Source organism: Rhyacophila brunnea, unplaced genomic scaffold (assembly GCF_057557595.1).
Source record: "Rhyacophila brunnea isolate RB1 unplaced genomic scaffold, BYU_Rbru_1.0 scaffold_44, whole genome shotgun sequence".
NCBI lineage: Eukaryota > Metazoa > Arthropoda > Insecta > Trichoptera > Rhyacophilidae > Rhyacophila > Rhyacophila brunnea.
The window spans coordinates 453,951-471,654 of NW_028233109.1; the positions used below are offsets into that span (position 1 = coordinate 453,951).

Genomic DNA, 17,704 nt, shown 5'->3' on the forward strand with positions numbered 1-17,704 from the left:
ATTCAACGCTTGTATCCAAACAAATTCCGAAGCAATACAAGAATATAAGACAATTGCGTAGTATCTTAGTTATAAATAAGCGGAAGATTGGCATAGTTTGTGTCCGTGAGATTAAACGTGCTTTATCGAAGACAATGAAGACAAATCCGGCACTTAAGTCAAAGAAGATATCGCGAGAAATAGGTATTTATTTTAAGAAAGGTGCTATACAGAAGAAAGCAGTTTTGAAAGTTGTTAGTGATACTGTGGATGTTGTTCCAAAAAGTGATGGCCGGGGTTTAACTGCTTATAAGCGGAGAATGGAAAAAGCATTGGCTAAAAAGCTTGAGGAAGAGAGAGAAGCTGTTAGGCAAAGACGTAAACTTAATTTTTTGATTACCCAGACAGAACTTTTTTCACATTTTATGTCGAATAAAGGGAAAAATGTTTTGGAAGAAAAGGGGGGAGGAGAAAAAAAGATGCTTGATTTTGATAATGATGAGTTTGATGAAGATGATGATTTTAGAATTGCGAGGGAAAATGCGCTTGATGCTGCTAAGAAACAGAAAATGAAAGTTGATAATTTTGACGATACCGGCAATAATACGAGACCTGATTCTTTTGATGATAAAGGCAATAACCAAAATGGAGAAAATAGAGAGGATAATCATGGGTCTAATACCTTTTCAGGCAACACTACAAACATTATTAATGCCTCAAATAATTATAACATTAATAATGACCATAATCATATGGATGCTAACAATATCAACAATAATATTGATAACAATAATGCCTCTAAAAATGACAATACTAATAATAATGCGTATACCGATGTTGATACCAAAAATATGAACACATACAATACACATGGCAATATTAACGATACAGCTAATAATAGTGTGAAAAGTGGCTGCAATAAAATCCCTATAAGCAATAACAACGAATTATCTGTTAGTTCTATGAGTAGTAAAATTGTTTCACAACCCAAAGATCTTAACGCAACACTAAAAAGGTATCAACTAGAAGGACTTTCATGGCTCACAAATCTCTATGACAATGGTATAAATGGAATCCTAGCAGACGACATGGGCCTTGGAAAGACAATTCAATCAATAGCATTTCTTGCTCTTCTAAAAGAAAGGTACACCATCGAAGGCCCATTTCTAATTGTAACTCCAGCATCAACTTTACACAACTGGATATCAGAATTCGAAAAATTTCTTCCTTCATTTAACGTTGTTCTTTACGCTGGAAGCGTCTTAGAACGCAAGAATCTTCGAAAAGGAATAACATTTAAGTACAATGCAAACAAAAACGCAGTAAACGTAATGGTAACATCGTATCAAATGGTCGTAACAGATGAAAAATTCTTTAAAAGAACACGATGGACTTATATGATCCTTGACGAAGCACAGGCTATCAAGTCAAGCTCAAGTATTCGATGGAAAACTTTACTTAATTTAAGTTGTAGAAATAGATTGCTATTGACGGGAACACCCGTTCAAAATACCATGGGCGAATTGTGGGCACTACTTCATTTTATTATGCCTACACTTTTTGATAGCCATGAAGAGTTCAGTAAATGGTTCTCCAAAGATATAGAAGGAAAGGAAAAAAGAAAAGGGAAATTCAATAATAATGAAGATGCTGTTTATAACACAGATCCCTCTACGCAAAATAATTTTGATGGAAATACACCAAATAACACAGATCCAATTACTCAAAATAACACAGATCCAAATACTCAAAGTAATATTGATGAAAATATACAAAACAATATGGAAATAAACAATCAAAACAATTCAGATCCAAATTCTCAAAATAACACAGAAAAAACAAATGGTCCAGGAAAAGGGTTAGATGCACAACTAAAAAGACTCCACATGGTCTTAAAACCATTCATGCTTAGAAGAGTAAAAGATGACGTTAAAGACGAATTAGGAACAAAAACAGAAAAAGTAATAATGTGCGAAATGAGCATTCGTCAAAAGAAATACTACAGAATGATCCAAGAACAAAGAAAAATATACGACGATGATGTTATAGCAAGTGCATGCTCAAATTCCGAAAAACAAGGCGAAAATGAAGAAGGATTAATGAATGTCATGATGCAATTCAGAAAGGTGTGCAATCATCCGGATCTTTTTGAAAGAGAAGAGGTAAGAGTTGGAATGTCTTTTGGAACTTGTGATGTTGTTGGAAATGGTTATGTTACACGTATTGGGAAAAATAAAATTGAATATAAAGTGCCTAAAATTGTAGGTGATTTCGTTTCTGAAAAATCTCCGATTCATTCTTCTATATTCTTTGAAAAAATAAGAGACTATAGCACTACCCATGTTGGTATAAATAATTACAATACCAATAATCATGATAATAAAGATTCTGAAGGTTATCGAGATATCGATGATATAGATCTTGATAATGAAACGAAGAGAAGAAAAGTCGATCAAATATATTATCCGCTGTTTAATTCAAAATCCAAAATAGATTCGTTAAATTTATTTAAGATAAACAAGGAATCGACTTATATAAACGAAACTACAGATAAACTGCAATCCATACAGGAAAATTATACCAAATACAATAATATATATGTCGAAAAGGTCATAGCACCCGAAATTAACCCTTTAACAACTTCCAGGCCTTATATCAGCATGTGCATCCAAGAAAATGATTTTAATAGGTACAATCCGTATAACACAACAAATACAAGTTATTACGACGAAAATATCGATTCAGAGGATAAAAACGAAGAAACCAATTTTATAAATTCGAATCCTATACACATAAGAGACACACAAAATCAATTATACGATCACAAAATCTTTAAATACATCACATCCGGCTCATTAACATCTACAAACATCGAAATCCCTCGCCTAGGAACATTCATAACAGACAGTGGAAAACTAACAATATTGGATATTCTTTTATCCACCCTAAAATCAGAAGGAAAAAGAATCCTAATATACTTCCAAATGACCAAGATGATGGACCTTATGGAAGACTACCTCATAAAAAAAGGATATACATACTCAAGACTCGACGGCTCATCTCGCTTAAAAGTAAGAAGAGATCTTGTCAAAAATTGGCAAGAAACAAACGAAAAATTTATTTTTATTTTGAGTACTAGAGCCGGTGGACTCGGCATAAATCTTACTGCTGCCGATACTGTCATCTTCTATGATAGTGACTGGAACCCAACAGTAGACCAACAAGCTATGGATAGAGCACACAGGCTCGGACAAACTAAAGACGTGGTAGTCTATAGATTGATCATGAAAAATAGTGTCGAGGAAAGAGTTATGGAAAGAGCGGGAAGAAAAGGAGAAATACAGAAAATGGTCATTAAAAGTGGTGAGTTTAATAAGTGGTAAGACAAACGTGCCTTATATCAAATAAATTGTATCAAGGGAAGTTTATAAAGGACCAAATACAGAGAACAGAATTTAATAAATGATATACAAAAGTAACTCATAATCTAATAGATTGTATCAAGGGAAGTTTATAAAGGACCAAATACAGAGAACAGAATTTAATAAATGATATACAAAAGTAACTCATAATCTAATAAATTGTATCAAGGGAAGTTTATAAAGGACCAAATACAGAGAACAGAATTTAATAAATGATATACAAAAGTAACTCATAATCTAATAAATTGTATCAAGGCAAGTTTATAAAGGACCAAATACAGTAAAGGATATAATAAAATTAATCATTTTAAATAGTAGCACCTGATAAAAAAAAATAAGAAGATACTTTCAAATAAATTAAGGCGTAAATTCATATAAAGACCGCCTTAAGTAAATAAAAACGCTAATTAGTAAATACATGTAAAAATGAATAATAATGGGCATATACTATTTGATAAAAAAATAACTAAAGATACGGTATGCCTGAAAATTTTTTTTCCACCAGATTCAGAATCATATAAACTAAAAAACCATGATCTTGCAGTAAGTAAATATAAAATTAGTACCACATCCGGAAATGGTTTTTTCACATAAAGTATTCATATATTTTCATTTATCTAAGGAAATTTTTTTTATTTTTACTTTTCATGTTTTCTCGCACAAAAATTTACATTGGTCTATTTTACATGTTTGCTGTATACTATTTAAAGCACAATATCCTTATAGTCTTCCAAATACATCTTATACACTCAAAACTTATGTATTCAAGCGTCAATATTATATCACAACTTTTGATTTCTTTTTTTTTAATATCAAAATATTGCTTCCTTTGATTGTAGTTCCAATACAATACAGCACAATTCATCGCTTGTTTCTAAAACATATAGGCTAAATGGTTTTTTATAGCCAATTTTTTATGTATACTTCTCGTGCATAATATTTCCGATCTTCTTAAAATATAATAATTTTTTTTAGATATTATTTATACACTAAGAAGTGTATAAATTAATTCGATTTATGTATTAGCTCATTAGGTTTTCTTTTTATAATCTGTTAAACAAAAACTTATATGGTTTCAAAAAAAGTAATTATGGTGTCATATTTCGTTACATCATCTTCAAAACCTTACTCTATACATCTTTCACAAAAAAGTATCCATTCTTAGTGTCCAAGAATCTGTTTTTATTTAAATCCCCAACCTCTTAATATGCTACTTATAGTATTTTGTGACTATAACATCCACGTTATATTGAATAATACTATTATTTTCCATATATGTTCAAATCTGAAAACGTTAATTTCACAAAAAATATTATTTCTCGAGTTATAATTTACAACATGAATTAATTATCAATACTGGTTATTCATTTTTTATATTAGTATAATTATTTTCATCCTTCAATCAATATAAAAACATTACATCAATTATACAATTGTTTGATATCTATTTTTATGTATTTGATAAAATTATAATTGATTTGTGTATAGTTCCTAATTTATCACTTATGCTCATTTTCAACCAAAAAAAATTTAGATGGCTTTATAGAACAGATTTGCTTAATACTTATTTCAGTCACATCATATTTACAATCTTGCTCAATGCATATTCGTCTTTAAAGACTTATTAATATAATTTCAACTTCAAGTTCATCTCTTTTACGCGAGTCTTCACTTTCATTGGAATTATTATCTTATTAATATACAACGTATATCATTTTGTGACCAAAAAATCCGCTTTATATGGTTTTTTTATTGTATAAATGTTTTCCTTATGAAAATGAACAAGCTTTTTTCAAATAAATTTGTGTGATTCTTACACTATATTATAGAATAACCAAAAATCATATTCCAGACATCTAGATATTTAATAAAACCATATTGTTATTTTTTTCTACACAAGGAATTTTTTTTTAAATTTTATGTTGTATTTAGAATTTGTTTTTTATCATACATTTTCTGCTGTTATTTTAATATATAAAATATTCATATATGCCAAATTACTCCACCGGTCAAATTATGGTTACGTATTTGGCACATAAAAGTTCATGATACATGGAAACACTATAAATTTTTTATAAAGTCAAAGATAATGCACCAAATACATGTCATTTGAATAACATTCCTAGTTCATGTGTAATTGTAAGAATTTTAAAAACCAAAGCATTTAAAAAGAACCCATATCTGTGATGTTGAGTAAAGTAGGAAATTTCTAACAAGTGAACACAAATAAGAAATCTTTAAATAAGTATAATTCTTTATAAGGACTTAATATGCTAAGTTTATACTTTTTCATTAGAAGATATAGGCAATTTATCATCTAAAGTTTATTTTAATGATTCGTTTTTCTTGCGAAAGAAAACATTTTAAAATTATTTTTATGCACAAATTCATTATAACAATTTACGAAGTTTTTATATAATTCTCAAACGAATGGTATCCTTATATTTATGAATCGTAATTCTAAATTTTCTCTTCAAGCATATCGCATTGATTTTCTATGGGCACATAATTATGTAATCTTAGACATATTCTCTTCTTCTTCGATAACTCTCTTCTTTTTTTAAATTATAATCGAATTTACTTTGATTTATTTATGTTTATTTCTATTACTTTTAGGAAGTTCGCTTTATATTAATAGGAACCATTGCTATACGCTGTGTCTCTCTGTGGGACTCCCCCAGCACTTATTGTCACCCGTAATCACCGTGGATTGGGCCCTTTCTCATAGGCGGCGGTCATTATGTGGAGGGAATGAGATTCTGTCTACTGTTCATCGCTAAGGTATACAAACTACAACCACACTCTACACTTACCTATATCCTTGCTGAACGGTGTGGGATCCTTATCCATACTGGAGGCACAGTTTAACGGCTTACACAGCAACCACTTATTTCCCATGGCTTTTAAATGCTTTATCACTGGCTACAACCTTTGGGGATCTTTCTTTAGTGTAAATTCGTTTAAAAATTAGTGGGATGGGTGGAAGTGAAAACCGTATCTACTCATAAAAGCGCCGACTTGTAAACCACATAACCATACTACCCTTTTAACAAATTATATGTATTTTCATGAAATTTTATATTTTAATTAATATAAAAATGGCGAGAAAGTAAGTTGTATAAGTTACAACTATACTAAATCAAGTTATTCTATTTTTTTTATCGAGAATCTAGTAATACTCGCACCTTTTGATTTAAAATACAATTAGATAAAATTATGGTATATAAAAGTACTTTCAATAGGAAATTTTTGTAAAAATCGATTCATCAGTATTTATATTATACAATATATGCTCTCTATCTAAAAAATTTTACATTCAAATTTCTATCCAAATATCACCCATAAATTCGGTTTTTATGTGGTATTCATAAGTTTTACAAGTATTTATATAAATTACTATATTTCTTTCTAATCACTTAAATAATTCTAGGTGGACTTATTCTTGTCTTTTGTTGTTATTTTAAGCATATGTATATCAATATTTTTTAAGCTCAGACAGTGTAATAAATTATACAATAACAAAATTAATAATTTCTATACCTTTAAAAATTTCAATTTTGTGCAATAATTCTGTGATACTGAAGAATTGAAGCTAAATTGAATTTTCTTAGCCCAATCAATATATTTGATACCCTAATATATCAAAAATATTTATTCTACTTTAAGTCTGGAATATAAAAGCAAGGGTGGGATCCGCACCCTCACTCTAAGCACATGACTTTTTACGCCATGCCTTAATTACAAGGTTAATTTCTAATATATATACCAAAAATACTATAGAATTCCATACTCACAAAAGAATATTAGCGAATTAAAAATAAGGCAATCGATATTAAATATAAATTAATAAGTATTATTTGCAAATGCAACTAGAATTTATATTTCAATACTATAAAAGAAATACACAAAATCCTATTTTTAAATACATTTGAAATCATTACTTAATTTTGAAATTTTCAACATCAACATAATGGTATAGAAACAAATATTAAAATCATTATTCAACAAAATTATTGAACAAATAAATTAGAAAACAACATTTTCGAGGTATATTATTGTTTAATATTTATTATAAATCAGCTATGTATTTTAAAATGTTTAGCAAACAATAAATTTTGATTAAACTTCAAAACTGTACAACAAAGAATGTATCACATTAATATTAGAAAAGAGCGTAAAACCTTTGCATAGCATTAGAAATAAAAGATATGCTATAATTAAAAAAATGTTTCTATTATATAATCATAAAAACTCTACTATCAGCAGTTTAAATAACAAAAGTAAACATCTTTTAATCGATCAAACTTAAATACTGTTTAAAAGGAAAAAAAATATATAAACTTTATGTATGATTCATCAAAAAAAGGGCTTTTCGGATTATTTTGTGCCGCATTTTGAACCTTAAAAATATTTGTAGTTTAATATGTAAACTATTTTCTTTTTAAAAAAAGAATGAAAATTAAAAAAAAGGAATGTGTCAGATAAATAAATATATAAGATAAAAATTAAGACTTGTGGATGTTAATTTATACATCAAAGGTTTTATTTGATGCTATAAGGTTTATGAACACTACATTATGTAAATTTAGTTATAGGTGTTTTGCAATTTATATTTATCTATTAGAAAACTTAAAAAACTTAAAAAATATAATATCTTTTAGAATTGTATAGTTAACGAAATAAAATTGTAAATAATGAGCGAAAGTGAAAGAAAAATAACTTGATAATTTTTATAGTAAGATGTAAAGTGATTTGAACGGGCTTATTCAGAATGAAATGGTAAATATACGGTTATAAGTAATCACCAATTGATATAAGACTTACTAATTTCAGCTAATATGTAGCTATTTTCGTACGTATGCAATCGTAGTTATATGTAATAAAGTTTTTTTTTTCAATTATAAAACCTAAATATTGGATGAATAACTACTTATAGCAAAATAAAAAATTAGAGCCTAATATTAGACTAAAATTCTGTGTTCACAAATTTTAATACAACACATGATGCCCACAATAGCAAGATGTGGCATAAATATTCTTAGATTCGTGTTTATTCCATCTCCATCTCCATTCACTTTCACATATGTATATAATATATTGCGGTAAATATAATTAAACAAGATTCGCATTAGATTTTTTTTCTAAACCAGTCCGATAAATGGCGTCCGAATTTTACAGTGTAAATAATAATGCTTTATTAAGATAAAATTAAATATTTCCCCCAAAGAAATAATTTAAGCAATATTAAAATTTCGTACAAAAATTATATGTATCTAAAATCCAAAGACTGTAATAAAAGATTAAACGATTCTCTCATAATGCAAATAGATTAGGATCTCATAATATTTTAAATGAATGAAAATATAATTAAAACTCTAGTTCAATGTCGCCGACAAACATCTATTAATAAATATATTGCAATTAGGATATGCTTATTTTTAGAAAACAATAGTATAAGTTTTAAACATATTTTCAGATTTTTATTACTTTTACATCCTAAAAACCTCGTTACTCGATCAATGCATCTATTTTGATCAGTAAATATACAATCTTTAAAATATTCAATCTATTTTTTTGAAAAACTCACAAAAAAAACCTTTCTAACAATAATTTCAAAGAACCTGTTCCAAAAGACCTATTAGATGAAACAATGCACAATTATAAATTCAAATGGCATCTTAAAAGACGGTCAGTTATAAATAGATTTGATTCTCTATGCACTTTGGGAACGGTCATGAATATTATTACTGGGTGTTTTGCAAATAAATTTCCAATTAAAAAAAGCTTCCACTATAGTTCAAATAATATGCACCTAAGTATTGCCAAGCAGATTAATTCATACAGATGAACATAGGCCTATAAATACTTTATAAGCCTCTGTCATACTCACGGCACTGTATACCACAAAACATATTTTCAAATGGTCTAACAGAAATTAATACAAGGCTATTGAATCATTTAACAACAAATTATAGCTTGAGATAAAAGAAAAAAAGGTATAAGTGCCAATAAGAGGACACTGTTTCTTAAAGAAATTTAATTATATTTAAATGATCTTCATAATTACTTTTGTGCTTTTTTAAATTTAATTAAATGTTATACTTTAAAAATTTATAAAGATTACACTTTTTCTGTATGCTTAAATCAGAAAATATTATTTGGTATTTCATAAAAAACTAGATGTCACGAACCAGGTTGAGATATATATTCGAACCTTGGGATTAGAAAAAACCCTTGAATTAATAGGTCTCGAAAGAAGGAGGGGTATTGTAGAAAACTTTGAAGAGGAGAAGATAGCTGAAAGTATAAATACGCTGTGCGCACAGAGAATCAAGCAAGTTGTGTCTGAGAATAAAAACTAAAATTACGACTATAAATGTAGCCCATTCATAAAAATAATTGATTTTAAGTTTAATATATAATTATTTATAGGACCCAAGTCCGATATTCTAATAAATTTATTATGTTAAAATAGTGTATTCAATAATCTTAAATATATCTTCACTTTTTCTATAAATTAAATTTTTCAAGGATAATTTTTCACAATTATGACATAAAAAAATTGATGAAAATCAAGGATAATTTCAGTATTTAGAAACTTTATCGCAATAAATGTATCACATATACATAATTTACATTATTTTTCATCAAATTTGTAAATCTTAAATATATCTTCACTTTTTCTATAAATTAAATTATTCAAGGATAATTTTTCACAATTATGACATAAAAAAATTGATGAAAATCAAGGATAATTTCAGTATTTAGAAACTTTATCGCAATAAATGTATCACATATACATAATTTACATTATTTTTCATCAAATTTGTAAATCTAAAAATAATAGATTCTATTTTAGACATAATTAAATTATATAGAATAAATTTTAAAACCTAAACATATATTGTTTATTGATATTAGAAAAAAAATATTCTCCTCGAGCTGTTCCATAAATTTTCATTTGTTTTATAGTATATATATTCACTTTATTTCAGTGGAATAAAAAAACAATGAGTGGGTCATAAATTCGATAAATAAAATATTATCATATCTGACCTTTACACATTGATGTAAAAATATTTTTATCTATATGTAAAATTTAAAAAACGAAAAATCCTTATGTGCTATGCTTAAGGATGGTTTGATATAGGCAAAAGAGTTACGACCATAAAGCCAAGATCTACACGTTAATTTATAATCTATAATGGGAATATTATATTTAAAAATACAATTCTGGTTTATATTAACAGCTTATAAAATTCGCACTTGATTTTTTTATGTGATTATTAATTTTCATTTTGGGATATATAATTTTCACGATAAAAATATAAGCATTATATTAAAAAGTATTAGAAAATAATATTAGAGTATTATCATGGATGTTCATAAATTGCAAAAATAATTTTTATTCTTTTTGATATTTTTTTTCTGTACTTATCAAATATTTTTTGGATTGATTCATGAAATATCGTTTTATAAAATGTATAATATTTTTAAAAAATCAATTTTTTTTTAATCTTACACAGTAATGATGAAACCAAGCATTATTTACAAATTTTATAAAAAAAATAAGACTAGATGTTTCTTAAATGATCCGACTATTCAATTCAAGGTTATAAATATCCAAAAATGATAATTCACTGGTTTTTAAAAAGTTGTAAAAAAACACTTCAGATAAATTCAAAAGTCCAAAACGAGTAAATTAAAAAAAAGTAAAAAAAAGTGATTGCTTAAGTGGTGTGGATAGATCATCATTAAAACGATCGAAGTAGAAACTTTAGAGCATATGAACTACCAGTAATATTCTTAATTCGAGATCTAGCATATAATCATATTTGCTAGGGGCATTAGATAGAAAGTATTTTAAGATAAATACAAGACACTAATTTTCAATAAAAAGTTGTTAAAACTTGGTCGTATTTTTTATTTGTGAAATTTTACTAAGCTTTTATATGATTACATGCCAGAATATCTACAAAAAGAATTTTTAATGCACATGTGAACCTAATCATCAATCTTTTTCATCATTATCAGTTTAAATTATGCATAATTTCAGTTATACGCTGTTCAAAATTAACAAATACAATTAAAAAAAACAAAAAACCTTGGTATAAAAACTTTCATTATATGATAAAAATATAAATTAGTAAAGTATTATTAGGATATCGAAATTTATAAAATTAGAAAAAAAAGATAAAACCTGTAAACTAAACATTTTTTTCGTCTGAGTAAAGGGGATTTAGACACACTAACAGAGTAATCATGAATTTTCATCTCTTCTTATAATTCAAAACTCAAAAAATTTATAGAAAAGAACAGATCAAAAGTTTAATCATGATAACCACAACCGTGAAAAAATAAAAAGAATTTCTTATGGGAATTTCCTGCTTAAATTTACTTAATAATACCATATTCAAGTTGAATATAAAAAAATATCAGTCTTAAACCAAAATTCATTATAAGCTAAAAAGAAAAAAATATGTTAATATTGAAAAAAGATAAGCTGCATATGAAAAAACTTTACGTCTATAACTAAAAAGCCACAAAAAGCTAAGTAGTTCAAAATATGTTAATATTAAAAAAAGATAAGCTGCATATGAAAATTTTTTTCGTCTATAACTAAAAAGCCACAAAAAGCTAAGTAGTTCAAATATGTTAATATTAAAAAAAGATAAGCTGCATATGAAAATTTTTTTCTTCTATAACTAAAAAGCCACAAAAAGCTAAGTAGTTCAAAATATAACAATTTGCATATGAAATTTTACGTTTTATCTATACTATTGATGGCATAGGTGTTTTAAAAACACATTTGTTGCAGTTATAGATATTAAAGAAAATGAAATTATATAGTGATTGAAAATAAAACATCATTTCAATCATAAATGTCATCATATGCTAAAAAGTAAAAATATAAAGAGATATTATTCATTTATATGAATCATGGGTCTCAAAAGATATGATAAGGCATAACTTGAAGAAAGATCAAATATGAAAATAATAAACTGATTTTTAAAATATTGATAATCTACCAATAATTCATATAATTTTAAATAAATAAGTAAGCTTAATTCTTTATTTTGCGAATGCATAGGAAGTGGATATGTTTAAATTTTCATATTTTTAAGCCTTTATACTGTAAATCTTAATTTCTGCCCATAATAGAGAAAATACTTACTGACAAATAAATCTTCACTTTTTTGAAGATAAAGTTAACAAATGAGTGCCACAATAACCCCGCTATATACGTCGCTTGAATTTTTACGCAGAAAATTGGTTCATATTTGAATATTTTAATGCATATTTAGTTATTATAATGTAAATTTCGGATGAATTGTAAAAATATTTTGGCAATAACCCTTAAAAAAAAAGAATATAGAATATAATTTCTTGTGTTAAAATTTATTGTTCAATTTCTAAATATTTATGCTAAAAATTCTGTTGCATGATTTCCAGTAAATGTTCATTAGAATTTTTATTTTACTTATTTATTTTCCATATTTTTATTTATATACTTCATGCTTTAAAATAAATCGACAGAAGTAAGTATAAGTACGATTATTTTTTAATATATTTTTGCTTTTTTTTTCAATCAGCACAAATATTTTCAAATTTTATATTTTATGCATTGATTGTGTTCGTCGATGCCATCCAATCTAAATATACATGGATTGTGTTATATGATAGTGTATTTCTATTCTCAAAAGCAACATCTCAACCGGTAATTTTAGCTTTTAAGTTTAATATTTTTGGAGCATTATATTTTGTAATTACATGAAACAATACGCGAAGGGATAATTTTAAGTTGCATATTATATAAGCAAACCTTTTTAATTATATATTAATATTTCACAATAATAGACCGTTACCTATTTATTTTCCTGATAAATATCGTTTTAAGCAGCAACTCTTATAAAAATAAAAATTAAATTTCAGAGTGAATAAATTGTATTTGATGTATGTTAAATATAGTTTCCAGTATTATTTTTAAATGCGGGATTGGTTTTTTATTATATTAAAACAGCCTTATTAATCCAAAAGGTTTTTTTATTTAATTTTTTAGGCATAAATAACGATCTACGAAAATAGAAATCTAAAATTGTTTTAGATCGGTAAAAAACACAAAAGAGGTATCATTGTAAGAAAACAGAAGATAAAAAAGTCCAAAAATAAAGTTATAAAAGTATGATATCTAACATATTATAAAGGGCTGGTTGAATATATTTATAGGGCTATAACGCTCATATGCTATTTTATTTTTTGAAAATGATAGTTTATAGTAGGTTTTCTACAGGTTTGATTTCGATAAGATAAATACAGAAATAAAAATTCCTTTTAAACTATAGATTTTACTAAGGATAGAAAAATCTGATAAATGAAAGTTATAGAATATTTTATTATAATATCTAATAATAAATTTTTCAAAAGATTCGATCTAAAGCATTCATTATACTACCGGTAAAATATATGAAAAAATCAAGCTAGCCGCACATATGATCGCCTGTTCGATATATATATAATTTTTTTCGCACTTATCTGCTTTATATAGGTTCATGGATAGATCAAAGGTTTGACAGCATTAACACGTGTTATTATCGAGATTTTTACAATCAAACAAGTTTTTTTGTGATTTAGCAGATCCAGATAAAACCTTTTAGGGCTCTTGAAAGATATATTATATAAAAATTGCGAAATTCGCCATAATAATAGAAAATTATTCAGACCGATCAATTTTAAGTAAAATTTATCATGTAATTTTGTATAAAAAAAGGATATCGCAAATATAAATCTTACATAATTACTGTAAATTTCCGCTGCATAATTTCTTTCACTTATGTTATTTGACTAAATGATAAAATACCCAATAGATTATTACATAATTTGACCCAAATATTATAAAGATATAGATATAGTCAAATAGGTTTGTGGAAATCAATAAATTATTATAATATATTTTACTGAATTTTATTTTATCTTTTTTTTTACATATTAATGAAATATTAAAAAAAATATTTTTTGCCAGACTTGCAACAATGCGCAATTGAAAGAATGTAAAAAGCATCAATAAAAAGCATAAGACATATATAAAACTTAGCATCTGGTATATTTTTCGCATGTGGAATTCAAAAATTTTCTTAGATATCAACAAAAAAGAGCTACATAAATTTGAAATTGCGGGAAAATAAGATATAAAATATTTTTTATACAAAATACTAATTTATAAAAGTAAAATAATATGCCAAACTATATAACACGAAATACAACAGCATTATAGTTTTGCTGTAAATTTTTATTAACTATTTTGTCATTTATGAAGCTAATTGTTGTAAAATGCATTAAAAAAAATGTAATTATGTTCAATAAAACTCCTTTGTGGTAGAAAAGTGTTTTAAGGGCGGTGTGCAAAATTTTATATATGCTAGATTCAAGTATGCAATTTATTCTTTGCCCAATTTTTTTGTAAATAGTATAAATAAATCACAAATCATATCGATAAAATTTAAAAAAATAATTTTCATCTTCTCAATTTATTCGTATTGAAATTTCTATAAAAAACCTTACTAAGTAGAACACATGCATTTTATAATTTTAATATTTCTTTTGAAGTGAAATGACCAGAAAACGCTCATAAATTAGAAAAAAACATAGGAGAATAAATTCATATATTTGTTCTATACTTTTTTAAATATAAAAGATTTCCTATTTAATCAAAGTGACTTTTATCTACCGGCGAAATTTTTCCCGATTTTTAAAAAAAAAATGGCATCGTATAATTTTTCCGACAATTAAAAGTAAAAAAATTTCAAGCTTACATTTCATATAATTTTTAATAATTTTAGAAAAATGACATAATTATGGAATAAAGAAGACATCCAGAAAAATTTTAAGCAATATTTTATGTTAGACTTTTTTTAAGATTGTATAAAATTTATCTAATAAGTGATGTTTGCTGTTATTAAGAAGTAGAAATAATTTATTTTTTTATATTATTAATTAAGAGACATGAATTAATTATAAATTTAAAATACCAAAGCATTAAATATTCAAAGATTTAATAGCCTGGCATGTTTTAATAAATAATAAAACTATTCATTATTTTTGCTTTTGAAATGAAAAATTTATTTTTTTTATTGATTAAATTTCATATTTTATTTGTTGCTTTGTTAGCATAGATTAAGATCGTTCTTAATTTATTTTTGTCTATATACCCGGATGCTGCATTCAAAAAGGGAAGTAAACGTGAAATTTATATTTTTCGTTATTTAGTGAAATATCTATACCTTCTTTATTAAATAAAAAAAGCTTTTGCTATAGAATCTCTTTTAAATATTTCATCGGATAATAATGAAACAAAAAGGAACACATGATGAATCCATAAATTTCTAGAGTTGTTATTATTTTCATAATATATTTTAAAATTTTTATAAAATCGTTTATCATGTATAAGATTTAATTATATAACCCTTAATAATTAATCTTTTTTTTAAAAAAAATATCGGCTTCCTAAATTAAAATATTATATTTCAAATTTTATTTTATGTTTTTAAATTAATGCAAAATCTTCATAATTATTTCCTTATTTTTAAATTATATTATATTCGCGGTTTGCCATTGCCTGTCTAATAACGATGGTATTTGTAAATTCTTTATACGGTTTTTTTGTGTAGCCATTCATTTATTTAATTTTTCGTTATTGTATAATTTTTTAGTTTTTCTGTGATGTGATCAATGTTATTTTTGTTTTATATAGAATTGTGAGCTTATTAAAAAACGCTCATTAATTTTTCCATTCCAGAAAAAAAAACTAAAAAATGAATTCACCGTGCACTTTTACATATTTCGGTAATTTTTTACGAAACTTAAAATATAATACAATTATTGACAATTTAAAAGGCATAAGTATTAGATTCGACTTCATCTTATAAATATTTTGTAAATAGCATTTACCTTAATCAGCCAGGGCATCGCTAATATTTTATTCCGCGATGCATAAATTATTATATTTCACACTTGAAAGCATTGAACATAAAAAAATGTAGTTTAATACAATTATAAACCAGAAATATTTTTTTAAGAATTTATAGAGACTTACAATACAAAAACATGTATTGCTTCTATAACAATACAATGAAGCGAACGTACTCTATAAAATACCTCTTATAAACATATTTGATATGCAATTAAATCAAAGTATAAATTAATTCAAATGAATTTATAGCTTACTTTGCAGTTATTTTTATAGTTCATATTAAAAAGTACTGTAATCTAAGGGGCAATATTTTATTCAATTTAACAAAATATAGAAAAATTTAATAAAATGCAAAATGAATTGTTTTTGACAAATATAAAAATTTAAAATCGATATGAATCATTATATTTGATTCGTGTGATTAAAGTTCCAAATAATATGCTAAAGGGTAAAATAAAAGCCTTGCATATAGACCCATTATGCTGATAATATTTATTAAAAAAAAATTACAGAGATTTTAGCCAATAATTTCATGTCATGACATTTTTATTTAGAGACTTCACGAAATAAACCCTTATTAGCCTTAAAAATGCATACAAATAATTTTCCGAAATTGAAAGTTATCTTTATTTTAGAATCTGCGAAATATTTTTAGTTCGGATAATATTTCAGTGATCGAAGAACCAATAGGAAATTATAATTTTATTTCTAAGATAAATAGATTCTTAGGTGCATTTATGATATAAAAAATTAATGGGTATTTGCAGGCAGATATTTATCGTAAAAAGATTAATTTAGGCTGGGCTGACGTTTCTTACCTTTATAATTCAATCACATTAAAGCATATATAATCGCATATGTGCTAGATATTTGCTTACTATATATACATGGAACAATCAATTTTATCTTTCTATACAGTTATTTTAAAATATAGATATTGAGAATATTCTAGCTATACATTTTTATTGAATGGTGAAATAAATTTGGATTAAACGAACTATTCAAGGATTATAGAATATTATGGTATGATATTTTTTTATTTATGGGTTAAGTTTCTTTTTATCAATTCCATCTATTGAGACATTGTCTTCCCATTGGAAATATTGCACAACTCTTTCATACATCTTTTGACACCCACCCTTGATCTACATTCATCAACTGCTTTTCTTCTCTCAAATGAGATGAGTTCAAGTGTCTTACGAATGTTATGATATAATATGATTTTTAAAACAAGGTAACATCAAAATAGCGGGGACCAGACAAAATTTGATATTTATCAACAATTTTTCAGAAATACCAATCTCATTTAAAGAGTTTGGTTTCCTAAAACAATTAA

The 17,704-nt window shown here is 25.7% G+C and overlaps 2 pseudogenes; both read left to right on the top strand.

Annotated features, from left to right (window-relative positions):
- Positions 1–941: 941 nt before the first annotated feature.
- On the top strand, positions 942–2,397 carry LOC147066628 (uncharacterized; annotated as a pseudogene).
- Positions 2,398–2,639: 242 nt separating this feature from the next.
- Positions 2,640–3,362, top strand: LOC147066629 (chromatin-remodeling ATPase INO80 pseudogene; annotated as a pseudogene).
- The last annotated feature ends 14,342 nt before the right edge of the window (positions 3,363–17,704 follow it).